Genomic DNA, 14,022 nt, shown 5'->3' with positions numbered 1-14,022 from the left:
ACTTTGTGGTGTTTTTTCCCGTGTTGCTGCAATCATCATAATAATAACAATGTTTGGGGTTTTACGTGCCAAACCACTTTCTGATTATGAGGCACGCCGTAGTGGAGGACTCCGGAAATTTTGACCACCTGGGGATCTTTAACGTGCACCTAAATCTAAGCACACGGGTGTTTTCGCACATCAGCCCCATCGAAATGCGGCCGCTGTGGCCGGGATTTGATCCCGCGATCTCGTGCTCAGCAGCCCAACACCATAGCCACGTAGAAACCACGGCGGGTTGCAATCATCATTCCTCGTGGTCAAAGGTGTTTTGCGTCTATTGAATATCGATTATGGACCGACAACGTTTAACACGAAAGCGTTAAGGGCGCCGTACATACGAAAGAAAATCCAGTGTCGGCGTCCTGCGCCGGCGTCCCCGAGTGCTAAAATTATCGTATGGCATAGAGCATCGCACGCGCATTGCGAAAACGTGGGATACTGCTCCACCTGCAGGAAGCCGTTTTTTTTAGCCACTTCATAGTGCGCCAATTCATATAGTGCGCAATATTTCTGGGAAAGATTCTGGGTGTGTGCGTATGTTTGTCAGCGACAGTTGCCTTTCATTCCTTTCCCCCTTTTCTTCCTTGTCACAATATGCTGAAATATTTTGCTATCGGCACCGTATGAGACGCCAAACGCGGAGTGCGTTTCCGAAGCTGAACTTAAATGTCTAGTGTGCACCATCGGCCAGCCATCAGCATTGAGAGGCGGACGCGTCTGGTTTGACCTCACCGGTCGATCATGCTGGTACTTCACTGCAAAAATTTCTTAGCAATTTTGTTTCTCTTTAATTTTAAAGTGAGAAAACAGAAAATCAAAGAAAGCAGATGCAAAAAATATAGCAGTTTAGGGCGAGCATCATCGCCTAGTGCAGTAAGACTAGCCGACGGCGCCCACATTTGTTTCTGTTGTGATTGGAACACGGGCTCAATTGTTCGCGTTTCATTTGGCACTGATAGTACAGCTGCAACTAAAACAATGTGAGACAACACAGATACCTTCCACCTGGATAAGAGGTTTCTCTTTTATTATCGACTAAGGTTCCGCTAAGGTGCAGGGAAGTCGTCGGTATTTTCACCTTGCAGTAGTAAGAACCGGGAGTCACGAAACCAACTCTTTATTGAGTGAAACTGTGCCCACAAAACAAGTTTCACTTGGGCTGAATGATAGTACCGAGTATATACGTCGATCGACGGAAAACTAATCTGCGGCTCAAGCGAGTCGGATATTTATAATTATTTGGTCGAAGATTCCAGACTAATCGAATGCTATCGAACGCTTTCCAGTATGCGGACCACTATTCTCGTCACGCATGCAATCGGATTAGACAAGGTTCTACTCCAACATAGACAGGAGACAAAATCAGTGAGGATGATCCAGAAGGTTCTGATACATGCTAGTGCGTCATGCGCGGAGCGATAACTTAATACTAAGCGCGGTGAAGCGGGATCACCGGAAAAATATAAGTACACGTGTCAATGCGCCCACATTAACATGTGTCATGCCAGGGTTACGAACACCAAACGAGAGGGGAGACCAAAAGAGCACGTAGCAATGAAAAAACAGCGAAATCATAGCTGGATGTCTACGGTAGAACCGTTTACTGGTGCACAAGTTGGACTGCTCACAGGCATGTTACGGCCATACGGGCCGTGCGAACATTCGGTGATTTTTCGTGTACAGTTCGAAATAAGTTTTTCGCTCAGTCCACGTCAGCCTATCGGGGTCCACACCTTATCATGGTCGCCGGCCTGGTATTAGAATATTGTAGTCATCGAATATTTTAGCGTCGTCTGGCAGCCCTTGGCTGGATCGTCATGCGTAGTTGGGCGAGTTGTCCTGATCCTGCGACAGAAGGGTGATTCTGCGACGCAAGCGTGTCCTAACCCGTCTTGTGTTCAACGTACGTGCTCATTCCAGTCGTCCTTGCACGCTGACCTCCAGTTTCCCGGAGTTGGGGTTTTTGCCACGTAGTCGTAACTGTCATCGACAGCGCGTTTCAGGATTCATTCAAGACGGAGTAGTTGAGTCGTCTTTCCACTAAAGCGGCCATTGCACGGCGACAGCGCTGATCTTGGTGGTTTATTGTCACACTTATTTCAAGGTGTCCGATGATCGCTTCATACACTGTCCCATTGTTTCGCGGCATCGTCAGGTATGCTTTAGGAAGCGTGATTTTCCCTTCGGAGCTTCGTCGAAATGGCAGTGTGTGCTTCCTTCTTCATGTGTCCTGATCTTGCGTTGGCGGCGGAGGACAGCGGCACTGCAAGGAGAAACAACCGCACCTCCATAGGGTGCTGTGTTTTGTTTGCCGGATACGGACCACATATGGGCCATGTATTGGCCCAGTGTACACTTGGTACTGTAGCGAGAGGCAGTGCCTTGGCGACAGCGATCGAGTTAGTCATTGGCGTCTCCGCCAAATCGCACCCAAGCACTTCAGCAGTCAGCATTTTCACGGTGTCATTCGCCTTGCTGAGCGTGCAGAGAGTTGAAGCCAAAACATCTTAGTGCCATCTCACGGTATGGGTATAGGCAACAGACGTGTCCGGTTTCTCCGCAGTGGCAGCAGAGCGAGCAGTCGGCAGGTGCGGGCGCGAAGGGGATTGCAGACGGCTGAAGACGGTGACGTAGGCCATCACTCCAGCATTCAGCTACGGCGATTCCGTCACGGCGAATGGCTGCATGAACGCCTCTCAGTCGGCGTCAAATATTAAGGCTGCGTCGAAGAGAACATTTTAAGTAGTTCTTCACGTGCAACTGCTCGGTTGGTCTTTCGGAGTTCATCGGAGCCTAGTGCTTGAATTTTCCCCTTCGGTGAGGGCACTAGTCAACAATGTTGCGAGCGCGCTCTTTCAACGTCTTTTCGATGCCCGTTGCTTCCGCTAGGAATTTCGTAATGGTCTTGGGTGGGTAACATATCCGACGTAAATCACTTGCTTCAAAACCGCAGATGAGGAAAAACTATTCTCTGCCATGTGCGGGTTGACGTGGCTGAATTAAGAGTTGATCTTTGCTGCGAAATCACGGTGCTCTCATTGAACTTAGGCCCGCTCCTTAAGCATGACGCTCGCGAATGTTTGTGGAAGTGTAATTGGTGAATAGGTGTACAATTGTAAGCTGGGAAACGGCAGCTTTCCACAGTTTCAATTGTTAAACATAGTGGTTCTTGAATAGGTTTCAGGCCAGCTTCTCAGATTTCCAAACAGTGATCCACGAATGATCGGTGGGTTCCTTTGCTTTTGCTGCACACGTCGCTGCAGGTGACACGGGCACTCTTACTAGGGCCCATCTGGGCCACCATGTTCCTAATCTTCTCGAGCAGAGGTCAAGTACTCGGGCGGTAGTCGTAGCCTGCGGCTATCTCCCTCGCCCCTAACGACGTTCACTTTATTCCATGGTAGGGTTTATGCTGTTTCCACCAAGCACCTCTACCATATGTCACGTTGTAGAGACGGTGAACAACACAGTGAGAAGAACCGTGAGTAATGAAAGAATCTTTATTGGGCGTACTTATGAACCAACAAAACAAGTTACAGTCGGGCAGAATGATAGTCCCGGGCACATGAGTCGATCGTTGAACAAATGATTTGCGGGTAACAAGTATCGGCTATTCTCATTTTTTTTCGCAATAGATTCCAGCTTTATCATTGGCGCTCGCGTTTCTTCCAGAATGCACAACTGTAGTCGCCTTGCGCGTGCAATTTGATTACAAAACGCTCCTTTGTTGCAGAATGTTCTGATACACGCTGGTCTCTCATACCATGAGCTGTAACTTAACCTTTGTTATTCGGCGAGACGCGTACATTGGAAGAAGATATAGACGCGGGTCAATAATATTAACTAAAGACTATCTGAGTTGTCCCATCATTGCTCGCAGGGACAAGTTTGTCAGATCAGGCTAAAAAATTCCACTGCTGTAGTTAGAGCGCAGGGCAAGTCAAAAGAGATGACTTCCGAGTGAATAAGAAACTGCACAATAAAACTGATGGAGGTTACACCTGAATACAACAATACTTAAAATATTCGCTCTGGAAGAAAATATATAGTTAAGTTCCAGATGATTTCAGTCGAATAAAGTCTCCCTGTTGTAATCAGTATGGTAAGGAATAAAATTTTCGGTAAGAATAGAAGAGCCAAAAAGAGAACAGAAGCATTTCCCGCATTGAATAATTTGTAAACTAAACAAATTTTCCCATGCCTGTGTCCATACGTTGTAAAAGCTGTCCCAGAAAGGCAGCAAGGCCGAAGGGCCTCAATTATTTGAGAATAGTTTTTAGTTGACAACAACGAAGTGCCTCCTTCTTTCATTGGTTCCTCATGTGAAGTACTCCCTTCTATTCAAACTGCAGAATCCTTAAAGCATGGTTAGCTAAACCATGATTACTAGTACACTGTCAAAACGCTTGTAGAAAACTGAACGAGGTTTCAAGGATACTGTGCAAACATTCAACCTTCTATTTACGCAAACACAAAGCTGCAGCCCATCATGGTTTGTCTAGAAATGAGTTTGCTAAAGCTCTGTTGGCGAACAACATAGTTTTGAAAACAGTAAGCTCTACAGAGGATCTGCAGTATACATCGACGTTGAAGCTTGCCAAATTCTGGTGGAGATGAAGTTTTGTCTCCTAATTTACAAAACTATAGCGGCATCGTTTACGTCTTGCATTTCACTCAGCACTTTTAAACGCCAAAAGAAGCCCCTCTCTTCACGATGCGGTCCGTTAGTTTCTCGTTAGTGTGGGAGAACGTCAGCGTTATTTTCCTGCACAGCTTCACGGTCCCGTTCCTATGCAAAACACGTGGGCGATCTACTTCCCTTGTGCACTAATCACACTGTTACGACTGCCTACCCGTATGTGTCACGTGATCTGCAACCAGTTGAGCTGCACCTCTAAACGAATCTCCACATAATTCGAAACCAAATATTCTCGCAGAGGTGGGCGTCGAGGTATTTTTTTCATTGCGAGCCGAAATCCACACTGCTAGGACTCGTACGGCTATTTACCCTCGTGAATTGTTTCGTGGTGTTTTCTCAAAGTTGAGTTATACTTAAAGGAGTGATTACATATGTCGCAAATGAAAGGTCTGTCGTCACTGTGTGATATAAGATGATGTTTAAGATGCGCTTTGCGTTTGAATGTTTTAGTGCATATTTGACAGATATGGGGTTTCACACCTGTGTGAATCTGTTGATGTTTATGGAAACTCCCGTTATGCGCGAATGATTTCTTGCATATTTCGCATTTCAAGGGTCTCTCGCCTGTATGCGTGCGGTAATGTTCAGTTAGACTAAAAGCTCCGCTTACTAATTTACCGCACGTCTCGCATTTGTGGTTCGACTTCTTGACAGACGATTCATCGCGTGCTCTGAGGATGGGCGCTGTGCCTCCCGCACGTTCGTTGGGTTGCCCGTGTGAGGCGTCCCGTCTGCTGGAAACCTTCCTACTGGCATCGCAGGACACTTGCTGCTCTCTTCCTCCGGCTTCAGTAGCATTCCTGCAAGGATATGGACAATTTAGCTCAAGATGGCCGACTTTCTTGTGGGATGGCAAAAACAGATTTTGACCCAATGAGAGTTTGACAAAGTAAACGGTACCATAATGGTAAGGTGAGTCACTCAATTTGAGCGCTAAGTTCCTGCATTTGTATTTAGCTCTCGATTTGGGCTATAGATTGTCAGAAATTAAACACTGGTGCTTTCAGTGGCCTGTGATGCTGAACTGTAAATTAAGAACTTTTCTCGTTCGAGGTTCAAGCATAACAGAAGCCTTGCATTATCTAATACATCATGCACATACTAGATGAAACAGGTGCAGGAGAGTAGAAATGTCTCTCAGTGATGGTAAGTTAGAAAACAAGCCGGTCCGAGTATTGTAAATGCAACTCCGCCTTCAACACGCTCACAAGGAGTATTCAGGCAGCGGTCCAGAAGCGTGCGCTCGGAAGTGAGACATTTGTCATCGATAAAGACTGTTTTGCGTCGGCTCAAATACGTCTCCATTTCATGGCGCAGCTCTTAATGATCCGCAGCTGCGGCGAGCGTCGGTGGCGTAACCGAGCGAACGAGAAGAACAGCGAAAGATGAAAGAGCGAACGCGGAGAGGCAGAAGACGCGAGCCCTGAACGACCGAGAGGCGGAGACCAATGAGAGCAGCCCCTTCAGTGATACGAGCGCGCAAAACTGGTTTTTTGCTGACCCGCCGGACTGCTCGTTTTGTACTAGCATCTGGTCTCAGCCAGAGGGCTTATTTCGTGCGTGCTATGATCAGCTCGTCAGTTCGTGTCGGCTCTCGCTCAAGCTTGATTGGTTTGCTTCGTTCGGTTGTCTTGGTTTGCGATTGTTTTACAAACGTATTCTATGCGCAATGTGAATTTTGTAGTATTTTATGTAAGCCAAGCAGCACCAGCTATTACACTGGGTCCGTCGATCAGTCATTTACAAAATCCGTCGCGATTTACCTCTGCTATGTGTCTCTCGCAAAATCTTTGACTCCATATATCGCGAAAGGAAGACGCGTACAATGCTGCTCAGAAATTTCGCATTATGGGCTTTCCAAATTATCGGTGAATTTTGTTTCTAACTTACGAAAAAAAACCAGTTTTGCGCGCTCGTATCACTGAAGGGGCTGCTCTCATTGGTCTCCGCCTCTCGGTCGTTCAGGGCTCGCGTCTTCTGCCTCTCCGCGTTCGCTCTTTCATCTTTCGCTGTTCTTCTCGTTCGCTCGGTTACGCCACCGACGCTCGCCGCAGCTGCGGATCATTAAGAGCTGCGCCATGAAATGGAGACGTATTTGAGCCGACGCAAAACAGTCTTTATCGATGACAAATGTCTCACTTCCGAGCGCACGCTTCTGGACCGCTGCCTGAATACTCCTTGTGAGCGTGTTGAAGGCGGAGTTGCATTTGCAATACTCGGACCGGCTTGTTTTCTAACTTACCATCACTGAGAGACATTTCTACTCTCCTGCCTGCTGTACACGTGTTAATGTTTAAAGTTAAGTTGTACAATCTCACGGGTCGGACATAGTGAGCCACAGTACGATGTATACGTTTGGCACTGTAGGTTGACCTCCTCAACGTCACATGAGAGAACCTAATGCAATACCTGAAGGTTGTTTCGTTTCCGTTTTCATTGACACGTTATTTTTCGTTGCTTCTTTGTTTGTTCGATGTTTCTTTTCTTCGTTCATTTACAGCCATTACATCATTGCTTGCTTACCAAGGTATGAGACATTCCTGATGATGATATTTATTTCTCACTGCACTAGAGCCGAATTTTCCGGGTATACGCCATTGCGATTAGCCACTTGAATCTTTCGCTTTAAGAAAAAGGTGAACTATTCGCTTTATTTCTGGGCTGGACTGACTGCCCGTCGGAGTCAAAGAGTAAAGCAGTTCGGCAGCATGTTGCACTCTTCTAACACCTGAAGACGAAGGCCTGCTGTACACGTGTTAATGTTTAAAGTTAAGTTGTACAATCTCACGGGTCGGACATAGTGAGCCACAGTACGATGTATACGTTTGGCACTGTAGGTTGACCTCCTCAACGTCACATGAGAGAACCTAATGCAATACCTGAAGGTTGTTTCGTTTCCGTTTTCATTGACACGTTATTTTTCGTTGCTTCTTTGTTTGTTCGATGTTTCTTTTCTTCGTTCATTTACAGCCATTACATCATTGCTTGCTTACCAAGGTATGAGACATTCCTGATGATGATATTTATTTCTCACTGCACTAGAGCCGAATTTTCCGGGTATACGCCATTGCGATTAGCCACTTGAATCTTTCGCTTTAAGAAAAAGGTGAACTATTCGCTTTATTTCTGGGCTGGACTGACTGCCCGTCGGACATCACACGTCTTAACTGAAGTCCCACATGACGAATACGAAGAAAAACTTCTGTGGGCATATTTTCCTGCAGTGTTTGTATGGAGTCAATTGGTATTTGTCTTGCATTTGAACTGCACACCATTGCTGCCGAAGGCATCACGAGAACAACACACACAGTGATTTCCACCTACACGTAGCAAGCGCATATACGTCAAGTAATTCAGTGTTTCATGTACGCAGGATGAAATATGCTGCCGAAGAAGTTAGTATTCTCTTTATTTGCTTAATAACGTAATGAACGCTGCAAGCGTCGAGTTAAGGCACTGCTGGTACGACATCTTTTCAATTGTTTGGTGAAGCAAAATAAAACGGGCAGTAGGGCAGAGACAGCGCGCTTGGTGTATGTCTTTTGTAAAGTCAGCAGCTTTTTTGAAATGTCTACGCTAAGCACTCGATTAACATTGGTCGCTATTCTTGCGGTAATGTGCTTTGAGTTATTCTTGTTGCGTGTGTTGACATGACTCATGCGATGTTATGGTTTCGTTGCAGTCGTGTTGTGTTACGTTGTTCGTCGTTTCTAATCATGCCAGCTTCGCCGGCATTAAGACCGGATTATTTCATGAAGAAATTAGAACTATCAAACATTAAAATTTGGTGTGATAGGCCAAGGTAAATTCCGGTAAATGTATACATCATAACTTTTATATAGGTTTGCAAATGCGAAAAATTAAGAAATCGCTAAGCTTAAAAAGAATAGAATCTTAGAATTTACAAGGTTACTACACGAGAAAAATATACATCGCAGTTTCATTAGCTGCATCTATTGGAGCACCCCAAGCGGACAACTTGCTTTATATTCATTTGCGATTTCCTTGAAATCCGTACAATGGATCCGAGGGCTGGCAAATGACCTACCCATAAAACAGGAAATTTCAGTGAGCTGTGTAATCCATCTTGAGCCCTCTAAATATGGTATTTGCAGCAGTTCATTGAATTGTGGCGGTCTTTTTGTTTCTGAGTTATGAAGAAATAGGTTTAGTAGAGTAGTATGCTGGGCCAGTTGCTGCATGGTGACCGTATGACGGTTTCCAGGAAGTGCGGGCGCGAGCACAAGTAGAAACACACAGGGCAACGCTGGACTTACAACTGAAGTTTCTTGTGATAATATTCTACAAATCACTGCCACGCATGTGTATACACCCACGAACAATAACAAGGTTTGTAGTGAATTATCAAAAAACGTTGTACACGTACACAAAAGCTAAATCGTATCACTTCCCGACAAAGTTAGCAACACGTGGATTTTCGTGATAAGTTTAGAAATTGCAGTTATTTATCATTGATATGAACCGAAAGTTCACTCACACATGTATGCGCGCTCAACTTTTTCATGTGGAACGCTTCGTTAATTTCTCTTTCCAGTTTGACCCGCTCTCTCCCCACTATCGATACGCTATCAAAAACAGGTCGGCATTCGTGTTTTTGGCAAGGCAATGGCAAGTTCTCTCCTGTACCTGTAGGTAGCAAACAGCGATGCTCACGCATGTAGTCATTAATACAGCGACCTGTCTGGCCGATATAGGACTGTCCGCATGAGAGAGGTATACAAAAGAGAACCGAAGATGCACAGTTTTTGTGGAAAAAAGTGGTGTGCTTTTTTCCACACCCACTAGTCACATCTTTCTTTTCTCCTGTGATGATTTTGCGCAACCTAGAAATTTCTTTTTCCAGCAAACTGGAAAGAGAAATTAGCGAAGCATTGCACATGAAAACATTTGGGTGCGCATACTTGTGTGAGTGAACCTTCAGTTCACATCAATGATAAAGAACTGCAATTTCAAATTTTATCATGTCAATCCACGTGTTGTTGCCTTTGTCAGGAAGGGGTGTGACATCGCTTTTGTATACGTGTAGAGCTTTTGTTGATAATTGACTACAAACCTTGTTATTGTTTTTTGGTGTATACGGATGCGTGGCGGTGATTTGTGGAATGTTTTCACGATAAACTTCAATTGTAAGTCCAGCGTTGTCGTGTCTGTTTCTACTTCTTGTGCTCGGGTCCGTACTTGCTAGAAACCATTACACATTCGCAAAAATGCAACATTATTCCTTGAGTTTCTCAACGCCTTCTTAAGTATAGGACGAATCTAAAATGCAGCAGCTTCGGTTCCGATATTATGACATTCCTTTGAATTCCACAAGCTTCAATACTAGTACAGGGTGTTGCCGAGCGCATGCATTTCTCTCTAAATGTACCTAGGTAGTAGACCCTGAGGTAAAGGTCTTTGTTTACGCCGACAGCATATTGTCTTAACACCAGTTAATATTTGGCATTTAAGTCATCGGGACTTTTAGCCCTCGTGCAAGTGCATCAGTATAGCGTTGTGTTGTGGTTGAGGCATCGGGTGTGTACACTTCCGTGTGGTGTCCGGTCGCGTGGTTGGAGCCGTGAAGTTAGTCAAGGCCAGCCGCTCCGGTTATACGCTCAAAACTGCTGATGCAGTACCTGTTTCAGCCATCAGAGCTAGCCCTCCTAAGGAGAACTTACCGAGTAGAGGCATGATTATTACACGGGTAGCCATCGCTGTCGTCTCCGAGTTTTTTGCAACGGAACTTTTCTAAATGTTAACTTACAAGGCGCCGTCTTGAAAACTGGCTGATGCTTCCTCCATGCCAGCGCGGCTTGTGCGGGGACTTGCGTGATCATTGTTGCCGATGAACCCCAGGCGCTGGTAACTTGTGCTCCCATATTCAAGGACACCTTTATGGCATAAAAGTATAGCAAAGGTGTTCATTCGCCGTTGTGCAAGGGCAATTCATGGGAATGGATTTTCCATGCGTATGGTGCAAGGCAAGAAGCTTTTAGTGGTCGACAAACTTTACTGCGGTGCTTAAATACGCAGTGCTTTATCTATGTCTTGAATGCATGCAAGAACTTCGTGGTGATGGGTAAATCATGCACGATCAAGATTGTGTAGTGTTGGATTCTTCTGACTCCTATCACGCTTTATCTCAAACCACGAGCAGAACACGAGTGTGGTAAATGTGAAAAAGAACATCTCGGTCCCTTGTGCGTTGAACCTTTGACCCAATATTTGCTGTGCTATCCAGTAATAAGCACATTAGATGCCTCCCAAAGTTTTTGCTTATTCTTCATCTTTAGCTTTTCCGAGCAGCAGGCATAGCCCGACGCCGACGATGACCATGCAAAAGTGAGAGGACGCATTTCTGCCGAGGGATGCCCTTAATTTATTGGCCTTCTATGACGCAGGTGTGTAATCAAAATGCGTACTCGTCTTTCAGAAAGTGGTTATCCGAACTCCTTTTGGCGAGTCTTGTATAGTGAAGCACATAATACCGGTTATAAGCACTGCAGGTTTCCCGGCTCATGACGAGCGCTAAAACGGCTGTCTTTAACAATGTTCCTGTGTAGGTCATCAATAGACTATAGAACAGCATTAAAAAGGTCACTCACTACGCATATATAAGAGTCGTATCGCAGAAAGTGCATTAGCTTGGAAGGAAATGCGGAAGTGTTAATTCGCGGGGCAAACTGTCACTAAACTATGCAACGGAAAGCCTCGAAGGACGTGAAAAGTTTGGACTGTATGGATAGCGCTGCAAGTATTCTAGCTAGGTGCACGTATTTTCTATACCGGCGGAGCAATTGCGTGAAACTGAAAGGATCACGCGAGAGGCATAAAAGGCGGAAAATACGGCAGAATCTTCTTTGGATCACCATCTATGCTACTGCAATAAGCATTGAAACTGCAGCGACACGTCGTATTTTTGGATACACTTTTGTTTACAATATGAAGGGGAGGAGGGTTGAGTTGGCTAAGAATGTTTATGGCATTATTGCACCCACATGTCTTAGTGTCTATGCCTTCGTACGCCTAAGAAAACATTAAACGTGGATTCCCAACCACCGGAGCCAAAGATTCTAGTTGCATCTTTGACATCGAATGAACTACAGTGTGGTAGCAAAGGCGTAAATTAAAGAACTCATTTTTATTGTCCGGAATTCTCAACTTTATTAGTCGCATCATTGAAGCCGCACCATTCGTGGCGCCTGCGCAAGAGGTTGTGCGGATACTGGCAGTACGAATAGCGGATGACGTATCCGAGGAAAGCTAATCACCTTACAAAAAAAGTACATTCAATTTGGAAGACTGGTGTTGTAGCATGGCGTAGATTTTCTCCTTAACAAAGCTTTACGATTTTGAAGTAGTGGCCCACTGATTGTAAATCGGTCGGTAAAGTGATTGTTACTCTGTCAATACGAATAGTGTTTGTGCTTCAGGTGCCCATAGCTGGGATACTTGGTAAAGATTTTTTGCAACAGAGCACAAACAACTATTCAACAATTTTCTATCTCATTGCGTTGCATTTTCATTAAATATTTAGTATTGCTTATGCTGCGGCTGTGGCTTGCTTCTTATGAAAGAACGAAGCGCTTCAATATAAGCTGTTTTGGGGTGCCCCAAATGGTACGCTCTAACGTCTACATTCGGCCGCAGTGGGATATGTCTGCTGCTCGTGACATGCCATTCATGAACAATTTTCACACTCAGCCTAAAACGTACCAGCACTGTTAAAACATCTGAAACGCCAAAATAATTGCACATCACCCACGGCATTCGGATGAAAGCACTTGCTTTGGAAACCAGCGTGATCGGTTTAAGGGAAACATTGCCAGGATGTTAGTAGGTCAAACCCACTGAGATTCAGCTTGGCAAATAAAATTGTAGACCGACGAGTCATGACATGATTCCACTTACGAGTGAATTAATCATTGCATGGAATGTACAGTCTCGCCTACTGCCCTCATCATCTAGGAGCGTGCTTTATCTGCGTCCCGATACGAGAACACATTCATTCAAAAACTTCTATGGCATAGGTTATGTACGAATTTGGATATATTCAGATGAGCACACATTTCTTACTAAGGACAGATATAAGCTGGTTCATGTGGAAGCCGTCTTGGCCGTGCTGGTAAAATGCATCTTTATACGCAATAAGTGTATCGCTACCATTGTAACCGTAAGGGATATTTGCCAAGTTTGAGGCAAAGGCGAGTGACAATCGCCTACGTACCGTCGACGTTGCAAGTCTCATTGGTCGTGGGCGTGTGCTGCGTGTTCCCCGGGTAGCGCAAGGCGTCGTCAGAAATCCTAAAAATAATAAAAAAAGTCGTCAGACACTTACTAGCTGTGACAAGAAAAAAAAGAGAGGTGAAATTGTATTTAATTTCTACCCGGGACTTCAAGCTATAGCAACCCATCGCGTGTGTGGAGTACAAGGCTTATACATCAATGAAAAGTATTTTCTTCTGTAAGTATACATTCGTTTCAAGTTCTGAAACATCTTATTCTGAGCGCTGAATAGCTTACTTTGTGCTAAACGTGGCAACATTTTCGCACCACCCTTGCGTAGACGCATTTTGATCTACGAATGCCTTCGATTTCAAAGCTCAAGCTGGCTTTAAAAAAGACCCATTTTAGGTGGGAACAAATATACACATGTTAAAGCCTATTATATGGGTCGTGTCTAGGGGTAACAGTATTCAACGGAAAAAATTGACAAGTGGCAAAGCTCACGTTCTGTAGGCGCCCAATGTAGATGAAGCGCCCTGGGTACCGTCACGGCTTGTACTTGGTGTTGCTTTGCCCTTCATGCTTAAGTCAAGAGGCATGTATTCGTTGCTGCTTTCTTCAGCCATGCCTGATGTTTCGATGCCCTATAACTGGCGTGTATTGTCGACTGCGCGTTGTTGAATCACCGCGCTTGCGCACTGAATGCCAAGAAAGAACGGAAACTAATAAAACGATACCGCATATCTGAAAAAAAATGAGATATTAGAGTCCGCCACTGGCATGTCTCAAATGTACAAATTTTTGAACGCCAGCAGTGGCGCCCCGATTATCCGTGCTATCTATCCGCCAAATCACCTAAACACACTAAACCTCCCTTACTAGGAAAGAAAGTACATTTATCTGATGATATCGCTACGTTTCTTTCATGCTCCTCGCAAAGTGAAGTGCACATCTTGCTGGGAAAAGATTGTTGCTCGTGGAAGCGCAGGAGGTATACAAACTTCAATTGCTTCTTGAAAATGGTTGCTGTACAAAAGTTTCTGCCACTGCAA

General features: G+C 45.0%; 1 long non-coding RNA gene across 1 annotated transcript; it reads right to left on the bottom strand.

The window, feature by feature from the left end:
• Positions 1 to 3,524: 3,524 nt before the first annotated feature.
• LOC135921395 (uncharacterized) lies at positions 3,525 to 13,630 on the bottom strand. Its single transcript, XR_011508698.1, has 4 exons — positions 13,475 to 13,630; positions 12,972 to 13,048; positions 10,509 to 10,635; positions 3,525 to 5,541 (listed from the first exon to the last, which is right to left on the bottom strand). It is a non-coding gene; the product is annotated as an uncharacterized lncRNA (long non-coding RNA).
• Positions 13,631 to 14,022: the final 392 nt, after the last annotated feature.

The sequence above is a fragment of the Dermacentor albipictus genome, chromosome 9 (assembly GCF_038994185.2).
Source record: "Dermacentor albipictus isolate Rhodes 1998 colony chromosome 9, USDA_Dalb.pri_finalv2, whole genome shotgun sequence".
NCBI classification, from domain to species: domain Eukaryota; kingdom Metazoa; phylum Arthropoda; class Arachnida; order Ixodida; family Ixodidae; genus Dermacentor; species Dermacentor albipictus.
The sequence above is the reverse complement of the archived record's forward strand: the minus strand, read 5'-3'. Positions and strand labels throughout refer to the sequence as shown.